The sequence below is a fragment of the Dromiciops gliroides genome, chromosome 6 (assembly GCF_019393635.1).
Source record: "Dromiciops gliroides isolate mDroGli1 chromosome 6, mDroGli1.pri, whole genome shotgun sequence".
Classification (NCBI taxonomy): Eukaryota; Metazoa; Chordata; class Mammalia; order Microbiotheria; family Microbiotheriidae; genus Dromiciops; species Dromiciops gliroides.
In genome coordinates, this window is record NC_057866.1 from 129,650,659 (window position 1) to 129,669,824 (window position 19,166).

General features: G+C 35.6%; 1 pseudogene; it reads left to right on the top strand.

The window, feature by feature from the left end:
- Nucleotides 1–15,776: 15,776 nt before the first annotated feature.
- Nucleotides 15,777–17,413, top strand: LOC122732083 (annotated as a pseudogene).
- The last annotated feature ends 1,753 nt before the right edge of the window (nt 17,414–19,166 follow it).

The following is a 19,166-nucleotide window of genomic DNA, read 5'->3' on the forward strand; positions in this document are numbered from 1 at the left end:
ATCTTACCTTCCATAATAAATACATGTTGTGCATTTCACATTAATCTATACCTATACACAGGTAATTTATTCACCTTCTGAACAAAGTGTCAATGATGTGTGAGTACATACTAAATATGAGCACCCTCACAGCATCTTTGAGTTATGCTTGTGCAATGTTTCATAGTTTTGCCCATTCCTTCTCTGATTTTGTACTCAATGTTGGTTGAATGCAGAGCCTTCCATGATCTTCTTGGGGTCTCGTCTGATGAACTACAACCTCTCTTTTCAAAAAGCAGGCCGGATTCTTCACTACTTTCATTAAATAGAGGTGAAATCTAGTATTGTTTAAGTTTCAGTTAAATGATGTGGTAGATAGAGCACCAGGAGTAGGGAAGACACTCACTAGTCATTTGAACATGGATAGGTCACTTACCTTTTCTGCCTCGGTTTTCTTATATGTAAAAACAGCTGGAGAAAGAAATGGAAAACCACTCAATTATCTTTGCAAAGAAAATGGCAAATGGGGTCCTTAAGTGTTAGACATGATTTAAATGATTGAATAAGTACTCTAAGTGAGAGAAGGAAAAAAGTCAGTCAGCAGTTCTATATTTCTAGATGGGTAACTAAACCACCTAATTCTGATGTCCAAAGTATAGTTAGCTTTAAAATCCTTTCTTGGACTTATTTCAGCCGATATTAATTCACTCTAGTATTTCCACTAAAGCTCTAGAATTAAGGAGAGTAAAGTATAGCACATAACTGGGAATAACCTAATTCACCAGTGATTGTGGAACAGAGCCATTTGAAGTCATTTGATACTGAGATTTGGGGCAAGGAGAACAACAAAATAACCATGTGGTATATGGGAGTTTAAGTAACTCAGATATGTTAGGGGGTACCCTATTGACGACTTAATGTTGTCCTAATAAGTGCCTCATCAATCTGTCCTCCAACTGAAAATCCTAAAACTTCAAAATTTTGTGTATTTGTCACCAGTTTATAATCTGGACTTTTCCATCATACTTTCAGACACTTCTTAATCTTGGAAAATGTATTCAGCATTGTGTTTCCAACCTCTGAAGTAATCACAATATTGAGACTCCTCTCTCTCTGATTGGATGACACCTCTTATAAAACCCATTTTTGGAGTGTCCTGATAAACCTCTTTTTAGCTTCCTTTTATGTGTTATCTTCCCCTGTTAGAATGTAAGCACCTGGCGGTCTTGAGCTACCTTTCTTTTTGCTGATATTTGCATTTTCAACACTTAGTACAGTGCTTGGCAAGTATTAAGTGCTTAATAAATGCTTTATTGACTAATTATTGACTGACCCAGGATTGGCACTAATGCCTCATATCATTTGCTTACAATGACTGGTGCTATATTTCTAAGTGTGGATAGCCCTGAAAGGGCACGGTTTCCACATATAAGTCCCATAATACTGAAATATATCACTATATCCCACTGAGATATTTAATGAATTATACAACTAAAGGATATCTATGGTGTCTTCATGCTTACAAATCTAGGAATTGATTGATGATATTTTTTACCCTGTTCTAGGCAGCTATTTGCAATGAAATCAGTTTTTGAAAGTGTGTATGGCATGATGCCAAGGCAATACTGATATATCAGAAGAACATGACATGATTAGAGTGGATTTATCACTATTATTATCTTTCAAAAAGTTTTCTTTCTCAGGATAAGAACCAATGATTAAGGTTCTCAAAATTTACTTATATATGTTTAATGTTATTTCATACCAAGTTAATTTTGGCTGATATTAAATTCAACCTATGGTTTATATTTTAATGGAGACACAAAAATAGCAAGCACTGCATTAGCTGACTATATGACAATATGTAAGCAAACAATATCACACTTTTCTGTTGCAGGTAAAGTGTTAAGTAAAAGAATAGAGAGAGTCACAGAACTATGAGAATCTTGAGAAAGTGTGCTCAGAGGCAGACAATCCAATTTTATACTTGGAAATTAGTAATATTAGAAGATGTGTTGTTGTTTTTCTCCTTAAAAATAAGAAAAAAAATCAAGGTACATAATTGCCAAATCAGCTCAAAATAGCATATTTTGGAACCTAACAATTGAAGCAATGCTGAAATTGAAGTTATATTTTACTTTTATGAAATCATTGTGGAGGGGAAATACAAAATGTAGTTATATTTCATTATACTCTCAGGTTTCACGTATTTTCTCCAACCTTTCAAGGCAGAAGATTAAAAAAGAAGTTCATTAATGAATCTTAGCACAATTGTTTTAATTGGAACTTTTGTCATTCCATGACTTATATTATTCCACATTTGTTAGTATTAAATATCTCATTTTGCCACAGTCCTACTACCTTTATTGTTGACTGCTAATGCAAATTGATATTCCACTGAAATCAATGAGGTGACAGGCATTCTGTGTATCTTTGATAATGTGGGGGGTACATATCGGCTGTTCTTTTTACTGCAGTGTATATCTAACTATTAGTCTCTATTTCATGATTCTATAAATGGAAGTCACATAAAATCATTGATAATAGTTATCTATATCACTTTCCTTTACATTTTGATAATTTATTTCAATAAGGTTCTATCCATAGCAATAACTCATTTTCTAAAGACAGGAAGAGAACATTTATTAAGCACTTAATATAACTTATTTTTTTCCTCTATGAAAGGTCATCCTATGTTATTCTTTATCTATCTCTGTTCCCCCCGCCCCATCTCCTGTCTGCCTGTTTCTGTCCCTTCCACCCCCATCTTATGTTATTGTTTGGTCATTATTATTTGTGCAGCTGTGTTAGATGTCATTCAACAGTTTGATCCCCAGTCCAGTGGGTTCAAAATCTAAATAACACTGAATACAGATCCCATTTTCAGTGGCTCACATAACTCATAATAATCTGGTTGCTGCTCTGTTTCTGAGTGTATTTATAGAAGGATTTAGCATTAGTGTTTTTTTTCATGTTTCTTTCATAGTAATCTGAAATTAAGACTCTGATCAACTTCAGCTCTTTGAGTGCAGAGCCAGGTACAATGGCTACTTCAGTGGAGGCTTTTATTGAAGAAGAAATGACCCCCTTGTAAATGACAATTTGCATTATATAGGCTATTTTTTCTTTGCTGATCACATACTCCCTCTTATCATCCCTCAAGAAAAATAAATTAAAATTAGATCCTCTAAAATTCTCTTTTGTTGGTCTAAAAATGCCATTTCCCACCCATGTTTACTAAATCTGGTGAGGTGTTTTTTTGTTTGTTTGTTTGTTTGTCTTTTTACTCTTCAAGCTATCTACTTTCTCCACTTCCATATTTTTATTTGCTATGCTATATTGTGGGAAGTAGAGGATATATAAAATTCAGATTCCATGGAAAATGTCCCCTCCCCTCTCCTGCCAAATAGAGAAGAATTTGAGGACATTTTACCCTAAACCTGGAGGCAGCTATGTGTCTCAATGAACCAAATGGTAGACCCAACCCAGAGGGTCTCCAAGAGCCCTATTATTCCCACTGCTCTTGGGGCTGTCTCTATTTAGGCCTGGGGTAGATAATTATCAAGGTGATTCCAGTTGTTTGACTTCCATGTCAAATACGATCTTCTGTCTCTTCCATAGAATGCGTTATTGCTTCAACTAAGCTATATTGCCTGTCTTTTAGGTGGGAGATATTGGGCAGTTGGTGAATATGGCTGCTCACTTTTCAACAGTTTTTTCTCTCTTTGATATTGACTAATGGGACAGTATTGGAAGTAAGATGAGGGGTTTGAAAGGCACTGCTATTTATAGGACTCTTGGGTTCATCTACAAAGAGGTAGCCATTGTTGTAACCTCTCAACCTTGCTTGCATTCCAGGCTCTCTTCCCATACCAGCTCTCATGACTATCATACAGAGAATCATCCACTATTGAAATGTAACAAGGACTTCTACAGGTACTATAACACCTACTTCCACAGAAGCTACAGCTACTTAACAATTGGGAAAGAATCAACGCAACACCAAAGCTCTTGAAATCTTTGTACCCTAGAATTCTCCTTTGTCATGCTGTCTTCATTATCCCATCGATGAGTTCATTTTGGGACCTTCATTTTGGAGAGGAGCCCAGGAGAACCATCATCCATTCCATTCCCAGCTCTACTTCGAAATTTTCAATTCAATGCAATTCAATTCAATAAACATTTGTTAAGTACCTACTATATGCCAGACATGATACTGACAAATGGTGAGTGTGCTTTACCAGGGTATACTGGAACAAATTAGAAAAATGGACAGTATCTTCCCTCAAGGAGCTGACAATCTAATGGGGAAAAAACACTAAATAGACAGTTGAAAAGTGTTAGGGGTGGGAAAGAGCACAAGAGTATAATCAGTACAGGGGTCTGGTATTCCATGGAGTGGACTTAGCCATTCCCCTATTGATGGGCATGCCCTTGATTTCCAATTCTTTGCCACCACAAAGAGAGCTGCTATAAATATTTTTGTACATGTGACTCCTTTTCCCTTTTCAGTGGTGTCTTTGGGATACAGACCTAGCAGTGGTACCACTGGGTCAAAGGGTATGAACAGTCCCATATCCCTTTGGTCATAGTTCCAAATGGCTCTCCAGAATGGTTGGATCAGTTTACAGCTCCACCAACAATGCATTAGTGTTCCAATTTCTCCACAGCTTCTCCAACATTTATTATTTTCATTTTTTGTCATATTAGTCAATCTGATAAATATAAGGTGGTACCTCAGAGGTGTTTTAATTTGCATTTCTCTGTTCAATGGTTATTTAGAGCATTTTATCATCTGGCAATAAATAGCTTTGACTTCTTCATTAGAAAACTGCCTGTTCATATCCTTTGACCATTTCTCAATTGGGGAATTACTTGGATTCTTATCAATTTGATTTATTTCCCAATATATTTTAGAAATGAGGCCTTTATCAGAAATCCTGGTTGTAAAAATTGTTTCCCAGTTTTCTGCCTCCCTTCTAATTTTGGCTTCATTGCTTCTGTTTGTATAAAAAAAAGCTTTTTAATTTAATGTAATCAAAGTCTTTTGTCTTGCATTTCATAATATCTTCTACCTCTTGTTTGGGCATAAATCATTTTCCTTTCCATAAGTCTGATAGGTAAACTATTCCTTCCTCTCCTAATTTATCTATGGTATCACCCTTTATGTCTAAATCTTCTATCCATTTTGACCTTATTTTTGTATAAGGTATTAAATGTTGGTGTATTCCTAGTTTCTGCCATACTATATTCCAGTTTTCCCATCAGTTTTTGTCAAATTCTGAGTTCCTATACCAGAAACTGGAGTCTTTGGGTTTATCAAACAGTAGATTACTAGGGTCATTTATTAATCTGTCTCCTGTCCCTAACCTATTCCATTGATCCACCACTCTATTTCTTAACCAGTACCAAAGAGGTTTGATGACTGCTGTTTTATAATATAGGTTCAAATTTGGTAAAGCTAGCCCACCTTCCTGTGCATTTTTTATTACTTCCCTTGATATTCTTGACTTTTTGTTCTTCCAGATGAATTTTGTTATTCTTTTTTCTAGCTCTATAAAATAATTTTTTGGTAGTCTGACTGTTATGGCATTGAATAGGTAAATAAATTTAGGTAGAATTGTCATGCCCCATTCTCTCTTGATGTGGACTCATTAGGGAAATTATAAAGTAACCTCATGGAGGGTACCCATACTAACAGGAACAGAAGAACTTTTTGGAAAATTAATCCTAACAATAATGAATCCACAGTTTTTCCACCCCTATCCTGATACAAGGTCCCCCTGGCCCTTGGACAATGGTCATCGAATAAGAGTCTCTTCTCACATCTTTTCAGGTTGTGTGTATGGGTGGGAGCACAGACTGAAAGAATAAATAGGCCTGATGTGTTACCCGAATCATAGAATTTGTAATCCTATTGGTCCCCCCAAAATTATTCCTTTTCCTCAGTTCTGATTAACTGTGAAGAGTACCAAATGTTGTGGTGTTCCTAAAACCAAGTTCATAAGCTTTGTGTTGTCCACAATTATTTTATTTTCTTCTCCCTATATATCTAATAAGTTTTCAAATATCTTGAATTATCATATTCCAGGTGTGAATAATTTGGGGGAACTTGAAAGAGTATTAAATAATATGAACAATTTCAAATGTGTTTTATCTGATCCAGGACATTTGAAGAATCATGTGAATATTTTAGGTTTCATTGAAAGAAATATTAGGATTTGTTATACAATCTGGAAAACCCTCCAAACGTTTTCACATTTATTCATTATACTTACTGAATCAAAACCATTGTTTCATAGCCTTTGGGTAAATTCAAAAGACTAAGAAAATATTTTATCATTACCTCTTTTAATCTAATAGATGAGATTTTTTTTTAAGTACAGCAGGGGCAGCTAGGTGGTGCAATGTATAGAGAACTGGCCTTGGAGTCAGGAGGTCCTGAGTTCAAATCTGGCCTCAGACACTTGACACTTACTAGCTGTTGTGACCTTGAACAAGTCACTTAATCCCAATTGCCTCACTTAAAAATGAATTTTTAAAAATTGAAAAAAACCCTACACCAACAATGATAGAACCAGATGCAAAGGGTAGATTTAAAATAATTTTTCTTTTAATAAGACAAATAGCTAAAGAAGTAAATGTCAATTCCTATTCCTTTTATAGCTTTGTTTCAGTAGAGAACTTCATCATTACTCTGATAAAAAATATTTACTTCTTTCATAAGTAGATTATATGTCTTTAGGCTTATACTATAGAATATAAGGAATTGAAATATTGAATTACATATGTATGTTTATATACATGTGTGTAATTATCTATATAATATTTTATACCTTAACATGTCATTCAACAAAAAGGACTAGAGAAGACTAGATATTTTCGGCAATCCCAGTAACTGTGCTTTCAAGCAGCTTTTACATATTGCTTAAAACAAATTCATTTTATAGACATAGCTAACAGATGCGTATGAAAATGAAAGCAATGGTAACAAGATTCTCCATCTTTGTTCTATATTTATTTCTTTTTTTGAAATAGGAAGGCCTAAATCAAAAACAAACAAGCAAGCAGGCAAAAATAAATAAACAAACTACATGGTTACCATATATTTTTCATTATGCTGAAAGAAATGGATGTTTTCTGCAGTTTTTTAATATATTTACATTAGAAACCAGTTGCCTAATTTAGAAAGAATTTGCTATTTTGCAGTTTACATAAATCATAAACTAATTTATGCATTTCTAGTTATGCTGCTAAAGCTCATTTCAAGAATATTGGGAAGATATTTAACTCACAAACAAGCATTAAGCATTTCAGTGGATGTCTTTGGAGAATGGTAGAGAATGAGAATGGAAAGGAAGTAGGAATTTTGGCATATAAATATTATCATGTTTTTTCCCCACTTTGGTATGACTTTTAGAATCATAATAGCACATATTTAATATGCTTAACATATTATTTATTCATCTATTCTTAATTCATTTATTCATTCATTTTTTCCTTTTTAATTGTCCAAACAGTTTGATTGCACTAGGGCATTTTTTTCATTCATTTAACAAGCATGTATTAATGCCTACTACAAACAAGACTTGAAGAAGAAGGGTGCTGAGAATAAAATAAAGAAAAAGTTCCTGATGTCAAAAAATTCATTCTCTACTGAAGGAGCTAACAGGAAACTCCCAGCTTCTGGTATAATTCTGATTGAGTTGAATCAGTCCTTTATTTACAAATGGGAATAGTACTAAGGCCCTTCTTCCCTTACCAAAACTGACTGACTAGGTTATGATTAAAGTCAAATTTACATGGGTGGAGTAAAATTTGATTCATTAGGCATTACACTTCTACATCTGATATTTTCCTGTTACACCTTAATTTATGTTTGTTATCCCTTCTTATATAAAAGATAGTACCTGTTTATTTTATAATCCTTTGAATGGTTAATTAAATCAACATCAGAGATAAGTATAAGTTGATACATTTCAATATGCTTTGATATTGTACCCTAAAACTGTGGGATATTTCCCTCTGATTTGCAGTTGTAAACTCCTATGTGTGTTGTATTTCCATTTTAGAATATTAGTTTCTTGAAAGCAAGGACCATATTCTTTTGATTTGCATACCTGGAACTTTGAACTTAATAAGCACTTAATAAATAAATTCCTTCATGAAGAAGCTAAAGCACAAATGTGTTCAAAGATTAGTCCAGCTGATAAGTGGCACATCTGACAATTAAATATGAGTCTTCTTACTCCAAACCCATTGCTTTTGTATTACACATTATGAACTCTGAAAGAAAAATAGAAGTGTTTTTTTCCACTTTGTTGGAAACATTGATCCTGACACTTTAGGAATGTTCTAAGTTGCTACTGAATATTAATAACCTTTTTAAATTATATTTGATTTTATCATATGTGTTTATGCCTATACTATCTATAACATAAGAAATTAAAATATAGGACTAAAGTATTTGGTAAGTCTAGTTTACCATGAATTGACAGTAGTGTGCATGTGGTTCAATTGATTCCACCTATTCCATCTATGAGAATGGGTCAAGTTTATACTATTAACCCCCTACCAGGATGGCTCAGGTTTTTGGTTCTAGTCCAATTTGCTGTTGGCTCATTGAAATAGACTAGAATTAATTTGAAATAAAATCAAAGCTTCCCAGCCACTTAGCAGTCCTGGCTCTTATAACTATGTAATATCAAAACAACTACTTGAAGACGAAATGTGAAAAATACAGTTAGTTGTTAGTATCCTCCTTGACTAATCCCCTCCCATGTACCCATCACTGAAATGGAATAGTAGCAAGATTAAAAGTTATAATTTATAAAAAAAAATTACCGGCTATTTTGATGTCTTCTTAAGTTAAAAAAATGTATATTTCCTTCACTATTATATCCCTACACATCATTGCATAGGGATATATTCTATTCCTTTAGCTCTTTGAAATGCCTTAAGCTCCTTAAATTTATTTTGAGTTTCTAATCAAGGGAATCTAGAGTCAGTCAACAAGCCTTTACTGAGTATTTAATCTTGCTAGGTGCTGTGCTAAATGTTGTGGATAAAAAGACAAAAACATTACCTGCCCTAGGGGAGTTCATACTTTAATTAGGGAGATAATGTATACATAGATAAGCACTTATAAGATACATGTATATATTACACACACATAGGTAGGTAGAGAGGGATAGGCTATTGTAATCAGATAAATGACAAAATTTTAAACAAACAGGATATATGGTGTGAAAACAAATGAAGTGATCGGAATAAAACCACTGTTGTGAGCCACATGGGTTTAGAGGGGGATCGTGCCTTCAACATTAGTAGGGAAGTTGACAGAATCTTCCACTGTTTTTCCTTAGATCTGCAGTAGGTCTTTCAAGTCAATTCCCTCGTGCTGGTATTTGAAAACAATCCTTCTGGGTATTCCTCAACAGCTATGTTATGGTCCCTCCCTCCTGTGGACCTCACGATGGCTATGGCTATTGCATATATTACAATTTCTGAAATGTTTTACTTTTTGTCAAAACCTGTGGAAAATTATTTTATTGACTATGGTTATGGTGTATGTCACGTTTTTGTTGTTTTCTTTATGATATACTTATTCTGACTATTGGATTCGTAATACCAAACTCAAATAGGGATTTTAAAAATTCTATTCCAAGATATTTCTTTTAATAAAATCAAATTATTGAACCTTTTCTTCTATTTTAGCAGCTTCTAAATTTCATTTCTTTTTTTTTAACTAACTTAGCCTTTAAGATGAGGTTTTTGTGTTTTTATGGTAATTCTATAATGTTTAGTAATATGCTTGTTTGTGACTTGGAAGTGAGGTGCTGTTGATAAAAAGTACTATGTGAAGTCCTTTCATATAAGTGCCAATACCTGACTCCAGTTTTTATATGATATAACCATGCATTCATTTCATTTTGATGAACACTCATGGTTTACCTGCTTTTGTTGTCAATGTCATCTATACCAAAGTATTTTGAGCAGTTGGAAAAGAACTATTTCCAATTTGTTTTGCTATTTCTTGACTTCTTGGGCTACCAGAACACAAAGGAATGTCATTCCTTCACATTATACTTCATGTTAAAGTTGTCATCATGATGGTTTTGAGTGGAAACAGCCAGCATTCTTATGTAACCAAATCTTTTTTTCTAAGATTCATAGGAGCAGTTTTATCACACTGACTGGTGTGTTAAACCAATCAGGAGATTTATCAAAACATGCTCACCAAGATTTTCAGGGTTTCTGTGAGGCCCTCAGAACTTTGGGCAACCAAAAAGTCCTTGGCTGGCATTCTCTATTTTGCCTACTTTATTCTCCCTACTTCACACAGGATAGATCATGCCTTGGGCATTTAGGGAATTGTTGTTGTTGACTGGACCTGTGATATAAATATTTGGAGATCCCAGATAACAAGTCTCTCTACTTGTGAAGTGTAAAGAATTAATTGTTATTTGAGGTTTTTATGCCTTGGCGCACACTGGCCTGGGGCTCCACAAACCGCACGGTGCTCTACCCACTGGTTGTAGCCATTGCCAGGGCTCTGGCACCTCCTGTCATCACCACTCGCAGATGCCTACATGGGCCTGGCAAAATTATAATGATTGGAAACCTAGTGAGGGCAGTCATGTGACTGTCAGAGTGGCCATCCCATTGGCTGGGGCTGTGTGGGGTGTTTCTAGGTTTTGGGGAGGAGAATTGGGCATTCAAGGTGGAAGCTGGAAAGTGACAGGCGTTCTGCAGCATATTTTCAGCTGATTCCTGGGCGGTGGTATTTTTTCAGGTATTATAATTTCCCTTTCCCCATTTTATTCCCTTTCCCTTGATCCTACTGATCCTGTTTGTGTGTGTGTGTTTTTTAAGTTCGTTCTTGTTAAAATAGATCATGTTCTGTTTTGAGGGAGGCTACCGGTCTCCTTCCTTGACCCAATATTTCGGGGAGCCATTTAGCTAGCACTCCCCAATTAAAAATTGGTCCCCACAGAAGTTACCATACAACTTATAGAGAGTTTTATTGTTTTTGTTGTTATTCTTGGTATTTTTTTAAGTATCCAGTTCAGCGGGTTTGCTACCAAAAATACATAGTACATCTGACCATAGGAGAGTATTTCATAACAATATAAAATCCTATCCTTTCCATTTTGTCCTATGTCATAGAGGTTATGCTGAAAGTCATTAGTAAATATTGACAATGCCCTTTTAAGATGATTTATGTGTGATGGTATGCCATTTAAATGCAGCCATGTTAGAAAACTAGGCTGCTTAGTTATAACTTTAGGGGCTACAGGAAGTGAAGTCTTATCACAGAGCTTCTTCTTGGATTGGTTCCACATTCGGGATCAGAAATTTTAATGATCTTTTTTTCTGTTACTCTCACTCCCAGCACTAAAAAAGGAAATAGATGAATCTTGCATTATATACCCACATAGTCAAACATGGTAGTCATAGATCTAGAATTCATAGGGTCAGGGAAACTGTTCTTTAATCTCATCTGCTGCAATGCTCTTTTCTTTAACTTTTAAAATGCCATGTGATCTTCAGTTTGATATTAAGTCACCAATCATGCTGCTAAATTTGACCAAAATATCACTTGTATTGGGACACACATTCAGATGTTCTAAACCTGTAATTTGCCATTTTAAAAGAACATTTAAGCAAAAACCAAAATTAAATGTTTATAACATAAATGCAATATAAATAAATATAAATAGGTATATAAATCTTATCTCCATAAGGACCTTCTTGTGAATTATATTTTAATTTCCAGATCTATCCTCCCAAGTCCATAGAACCACTTTAGGCACAGATTTAGTTCTTAATCAATACTTATGGACAATAACTTAATTGTTCTGAACTATTTCTTTCCTTTTAATGAATAGAAAATACTCATTTGTTCTTGAATATTTAGTTTAGGAGAATGGAAATCTAAAAGTTTTCAGGAGATTATACTATTTTTTACCATATATTTATGAATCAAATAAAATGGGAGAAGGGGGAGAGGAGAAGAAAGAAGGAGAGGAAAGAAGAGAAGAAAAACAGAAGAGAAAGGAAAAGGAAGAGAACAAAGGGAATTAGCCAACATCTACTTCTTTTTCCTTTAGGGCATCAAACATGGGCTGTCTCTCTAGGGAGACAACATGAATAATATTCTATTCTCTCACACTTTTTGATCAATGTAACCACTGGCTGCTGAGCTCTCTTCAGACTGACACACTGAGAAAGGAAAGATTACTGGTAAGTCATTTCAGTTTTATGAAATGCATTCTAAATATTTCCTTTAACTTGAGCTACTGCAGGCAGTGGAGGAGCACTAATCAATCCAAGTGACATATTCTGATTCCTTAGTGACAGAGTCAACTCAGAGGATGCTGTGTAGTTTGAAGAAAGGGTAGAATTATTGTTTAAAGAAAGAAAAAAATAATTTTTGATTATTTACTTAATGCTTGATTGGGAAAAGTCAATTTGTATGTGAGAGTGGAGTGGGGTTGTCGGGGTGAGGTAGGGATATATTCATGGTATTCCAAATTCCTTATAGGAAATGGGATTTGGGAGAATGACAATGAGAAGGAATAGGAATTTTTTGGTAGGAGAATAAGGAAACAAGACTGCTGATTTTCCTTAAGATCACTAGGAAGCCCAGGGAGGAAGGTACTATTTGATTTTCTGCCACACTCCATATATATCCATTTGGACTATTCATTTGCTTTGTTTTTTTCAATTAACAACATATTATGCCTATTTTTTAATTTAAATTATGCTGCTTATGAGGAGTTTATATTGTCCTGAGAAGGGAGGGTACTACATCAAATAAAGGTGAGTGTAAGCCAAAGTAAGGAATAGTAAGAGAGGAGAAGAATGCAAATGAAGTGAACTAGGAATAAGGGAGAAGGGAGAAGATACTTAGCAGGAAGAAGGGAAGACTCATAGACAGGGTCACACTGGAAGTTAACCTTTTTTTTTTGTGGGGCAATGGGGGTTAAGTGACTTGCCCAGGGTCACACACCTAGTAAGTGTGAAAATGTCTGAGGCCGGATTTAAACTCAGGTACTCCTGAATCCAGGGCCAGTGCTTTATCCACTGTGGCACCTAGCTGCCCCGAAGTTAACCTTTTTTAATGAATACATAGATTTTGAGAGATGGAACTCAATCAACAAATCAAACATTTGTTCATTGCTTATTGTCAGATATAGGCTAGAAGCTGGAGATACAAGGTCAGTGGCCAAAAAAAAGAGTCCCTTTCCTAAAGGAACTTATAGTATGTAAGGAAGAAATAATGTTCATATATACAAAATGAATTTAAATAAAATGAGGTGAAGTGTTTGTATAATCACACAGGCAGTTCAAGAGAGGTCTTATGTACAAGTTAGTATTAGAAATGAGTCTTGAAACAAAAGGATTTGGAGAGATGGCAATAAGGAGCAGACACATTTCAGGCACGGTGAGCAGCCAGTGCAAAGGTACAGAGGCAAGAGATGGAGCAAAATAAATAATATAAGAAGTCTAGTTTGCTGTTTTGTACTATGCATGGAAGTAAGTAACATACAATAAAGCTAGAAAAGGTTTACCAAAGAGAGAATGTTACAAAGAACTGAGAATCTTCAGGAGCAGAGGTAGGAAATGGTGTCATACAAGAAGAAGCTCCAGTTTTTTTTAGCACCTGGAATACATGAAAGGGAGGACTATTAAAGAAGTTCAGGGAAGCAAATTAAAAGCAAATTGTAGAGCATCTTAACTATCAGATAGAACTCTTTTGTTTTATGTTTTCAGTTTCTTTCTTTTGTTTTGATATTAAACATAGTTAGAAATTTAGAGATTATTCCCAATTCATGAAAGCTCTCTTGTAAGAAAGAAAAAGTTAAGGAAAATTAATACAGTGACTTTATCTGAAAGTTCATATAGTATTGCATGCATATATTATCCCCCAAACTCTTTATAAAAATAATACATTTTATCCATTAATTCTATTTTCTTTCTTTTTCTTGTTAATTGTTTTTCTTTATAAATTATCTTTCCTACCTCTACCCCATTAAAATAATAGCATTATTACAAATATACATAGTCAACTGAAACAAATTCACCCAATGTTTAGACATAAATATATGTCTCATTCCACAGTCTAAATCCAACACCTCCCTTAAGGAAAAGCCTATTTCATCATCACTTTTCTGAATTAGAATTTATAGGTCATATATAGGATCATAAATTTAGAACTTTAGAGGAAAAGCTTTAAATATAATCTTACAGATGAGGAAACTGAGGCTTATTTAATGTCACATACATAATGAGAGTCTGAATCAGCTTTCAGAAGCACATCTTTCAAAATTCAAGGATTGAACAACTACTTGGAAGAGGGGTTGGGTGTGGGAAAAGGGGAGTATGTATGTATGATAAATTATTGCAATAGAATCAGCAGGAATTGTCATCTGGAGGGGAATAAAGATTAATATATCCTGGAGTAGCCAGAAGAACAGAGTCCATGACCATTATTATAATAGGCATATAACAGTTCTCCAATTTCCTTGCAATGATAACTAATATTTCTCATGTCATAATTTTCCTACATTCCTTTTCCCCCCTTTCTTTCTCATATTGCCTCTGCTTCTGAATTTCTGGACTTTGACATCCTACCCACTTCATCCACCCTTCCCTACCTTTTCAGTTCCCTTAATTTATTTTGCTTGAATGTATGTTCTGACATACTTTTTGCTTATATTTGCATCTCCATCACTGAGAAGGAAACCACTTATAAACTAAATTGGCTCCTGATATCTAATTAGAATATTACTAGGAAGGTGCCTCTGAAATATGTTCAACCATGTGGTCAGACACTAGGAAAGATAGGCCCTGATCCCAATTCTAAGGCAGACAGGAATGCTAGAACTTGCAGCTGCAGAAGAACAGGGGATCTAGTCACTGTTGTATGGCCAAAAAAGAGTGCTAGAGCTTGAAACTACAGGGAAGAGGTCCTCTCCTGGGTTAAGACCTGAACTCAGACCATAGGATAAATGAACACACCGCACCCTAGTTTATACCACCTTGGAAGCATAAAAAATCTTGCAGATACCCTGAAATAACTCTGAAAACAGAAGTAGAAAAAAGTATGAAGCTTGAACCTTCTAGAAAGCCATTATCAATAAAAATATTATGGGCATCATATTTCATGAAATTAAATAGAAAAACTGACCTTATATCATAGATCCAGAAGGTAAAGAAAAATTGAAAGAATCTACAGATCACCACCTAAAGGAGATCCTCAAAAGAAAACTCCCTAGGACATTATGGTAAAATTAAAAAGTTTCTGACCAAAAGCCAAAAAAAATTTCAAGTGGCCAAGAAAAAAAAATGTGGAGCCAGAATGAGCATCACATAAGATTTAGTGGCTTCTACATTAAAGGAATGGAGGGCTTGGAATATGATCTTCCAGAATTCAAAGGAGCTAGTATTACAGCCAAGAATAATCTACAATTCAAAACTCAACATAAAAATTTGTGGGATGGGTCTACTCAGTGCAGCAGCAGCCCTCCTTCCTCCACAGTGGTCAGCTACAACCCCCAACTCCCCAGCAACCATATTGAAGGGACCCAAAGTTGGCATTGGTCTCGATACCACTTACTCCTGTGGAGATCATTGCTAATGACGAAGGAAACAGGACCACCCCAAGCTATATGACCTTCACTGACACAGAACATTAAATCAGTGATGTGGCAAAGAATCAAGTTGCAATGAACCCCACCAACACAGTTTTTTATGCCAAACATCTGATTGATTGAAGATTTGATGATGCAACTGTACAGTCAGACATGAAGCATTGGCCTTTCGCTGTGGTGAATGATGCAGGCAGGCCTAAGGTCCAAGTGGAGTACAAAGGAAAGACAAAAAAAGTTTCTATCCAGAAGTATCTTCTATGGTCTTGACTAAGATGAAAGAAATTGCAGAATCTTACCTTGGTAAGACTGTCACAAATGCTGTGGTCACAGTACCAGCCTATTTCAACAATTCCCAACGTCAGGCCACCAAAGATGCTGGAACCAACTGCTGTCGCTATTGCTTATGCCTTGGACAAAAAAGGTTGGTGCTGAGAGAAATGTGTTGATCTTTGACCATGGAGGTGATACTTTTGATGTTTCCATTCTTACCATTGAAGATGGCATCTTTGAGGTCAAGTCCATAGCTGGGGACACCCACTTCTGTGGGGAGGACTTTGGCAATCGTATGGTCAACCATTTCATTGCTGAGTTCAAGTGCAAGCACAAGAAGGATATCATTGAGAAAAAGAGATCTGTTCAATGTCTGCGCACTGCTTTTGAATGTACCCAGACCAATATTGAGACTGATTCCCTCTATGAAGGTATCGACTTCCATACCTCAATCACCCAAGCCCATTTCAAAGAGCTGAGAGCCAATCTGTTGCAAGGCACACTGGACACTGTGGAAAAGGCCCTAAAAGATGCCAAGCTAGATAAATCACAGACTCATGACATTGTCCTGGTGGGTGGTTCCACTTGAATCCCCCAAATCCAGAAGCTTCTGCAAGACTTCTTCAATGGCAAGGAGCTGAACAAGAGTACCAACCCTGCTGAGGCTGTTGCCTATGGTGCAGCTGTCCAGGCTGCCATTTTGTCTGGAGATAAATCTGAGAATGTGCAGGACTTGCTGCTGTTGGATTCCACTCCCCTTTCCCTTGGAATTGAGACTGCTGGTGGAGTTATGATAGTTCGGATCAAACATTATACCACCATCTCCACCAAGAAGACACAGACCTTTACTATCTATCCCAACAAACTGCCTGGTGTGCTTATTCAGGTTTATGAAGGTGAGATAGCAATGGCCAATGATAACAACCTGCTTGGCAAGTCTGAACTCACAGGAATCCCCCCAACACCCAGGGGGGTCCCTCAGATAGAAGTAATATTTGACATTGATGCAAACGGCATCCTCAATGTTTCTGCTGTGGATAAGAGTACAGGCAAGGAGAACAAGATCACCATCACCAATGACAAAGGATGTCTAAGCAAAGAAGACAGTGAACATATGGTCCAGGAGGCTGAGAAGTACAAGGCTGAGGATGAGAAGCAGATAGACAAGGTTTCTTACAAGAATTCTCTCAAATCTTATGCGTTCAACATGAAGGCTACCACAGAAGATGAGAAACTGCCTTGGCAAGATTGGTGATGAAGACAAACAGAAGATCCTTGACAAATGTAATGAAATAATCAACTGGCTGGATAAAAACTAGATTGCTGAGAAGGAAGAATTTGAGCATCAGCAGAAAGAATTGGAGAAAGTCTGCAACCCCATCATTACTAAGCTGTACCAGAGTGCATGTAGCATTCCAGAAGGCATGCCTGGTGGGTTTCCAGGGAGTGGAGAAGCCCCATCTTGCAGTGCGTCTTCTGGACCTACTATTGAAGAGGTTGTCTAAACTCACCAGAAGAAAGAGCATTCCACACAGCTTTACAAAAATTGAAGGACTCAAATTTGTAGCCAAGGCAGTAGCAGTTTAAAAGTTAACATTTAAGCGACTGCAAACATCTGGGCATTCATAATACTTGAATGTGTGCAATGGGAGAGAAGTGAACAACATTGCACTTTATCTGTACTGTAAACAAGTTGAAATGCAACTCTTGTCCTGGAGAATAAAATCTATTTAAATTGGCACCATAAAGAAATTGTGGGATGGAGTGGAAATGGACATTTAATAAAATAGAGTACTTTCAAGCATCTCTGATGAAAATACTAGAACTGAATAGAAAATTGATTTTGAAACCAAAGACTCGGGGGAAACATAAAAAGAGAAACATGAAAGATAATTATTCCTAATTGGGAAAATTGTGTATATAACTCCTAAGATTTTGTCATTATTAGGGTAGTTAGGATTATTTACAGAAAGAGGATATAGGTATGAGTGTAATGTTCAGAAAATCTCAAAAATCAATGAGGTATTGAGAAAGAGGGATCAACTTAGAGAAGGTGGTGAGGTAAAATGGGGAAAAAATAATCACAAAATAGAGGTTCCCAATGGAGAATTTTTACAATGGAGGGGAGATGGGCAACTCTTGAACCTCACTCTCATTGGCATTGGTTCAAAGGGTGAAAAATATTTACATATATATACACACACATTTCAGTAATGTCCAACTCTTCAAGGCTCCATTTAGGGTTTTCTTAACAAAGATATTGGAGTAGTTTGCCAGTTCCTTCTCCAGCTAAATTTATAGAGGAGAAAACTGAGGTAAACAGGGTTAGGTGACTCACACAGGGTAATATAGAGAGTAAGTTAGAGAAGCTGAATTTGAACCAGGTCTTCCTGGCTACACACACACACACACACACACACACACACACACACACACACACACCTCAGGGTAGAAATCTATCTTAGTGACCAGGGAAACTGGAAGAAAAGAAGGAAAGAGAATGATAAGAATATGACAAAAGGAAGGGTAGATTTAGGAATACAGCAATGAGAAGTAAAATAAACTGTTGAGAAGGGAGAGGCTAAAAAGAGAGAGAAACAAAAAATATGATGGAGGGAAATATACAGTTATTAATCATAATTGTGAATGTGAAAAGGATGTTTACCCATAAGATAGAATCAGATAACAAAATGGATTAAAAAATATAATCCAAAGATATGTTGGTTAAAAGAACCATGCTTGAAACAGACACATGTAGAGTTAAATAAGGGGCTGGATCAGAATCTACTATGCTTCAGCTGACATTAAAAAAAAATTAAGTATAACAAAAAATATACCCAATTAAGAGATAATTAAAGAAATGGTCTTTTTCTAAGTGGTACCATAGAAAATGAAACAATACAAAAAATACAGCACATTTCTCTGATAAAGACCTCATATCTCAAATATATAGGGAAATGAGTCATATATATATATATATATATATATATATATATATATATATACTAAAACCATTCCCCTATTGATAGATGGGGAAAGGATATGAAAAGGCAGTTTTCAGAAGAAATAAAAGCTATCTCTAGACAAGAAAAAATCCTCCGAATCACTATTAAGTGAAAGGTAAATTAAAATATCTCTGAAGTATCACTACTTATCTATCAGAAATGAGAAATGCTAGAGTGGGTAGGGGGAAATAGATTGATAACTGTTGGAGGAATGATAAACTGGTACAAGCATTCTAGAGAACAATTTGGAACT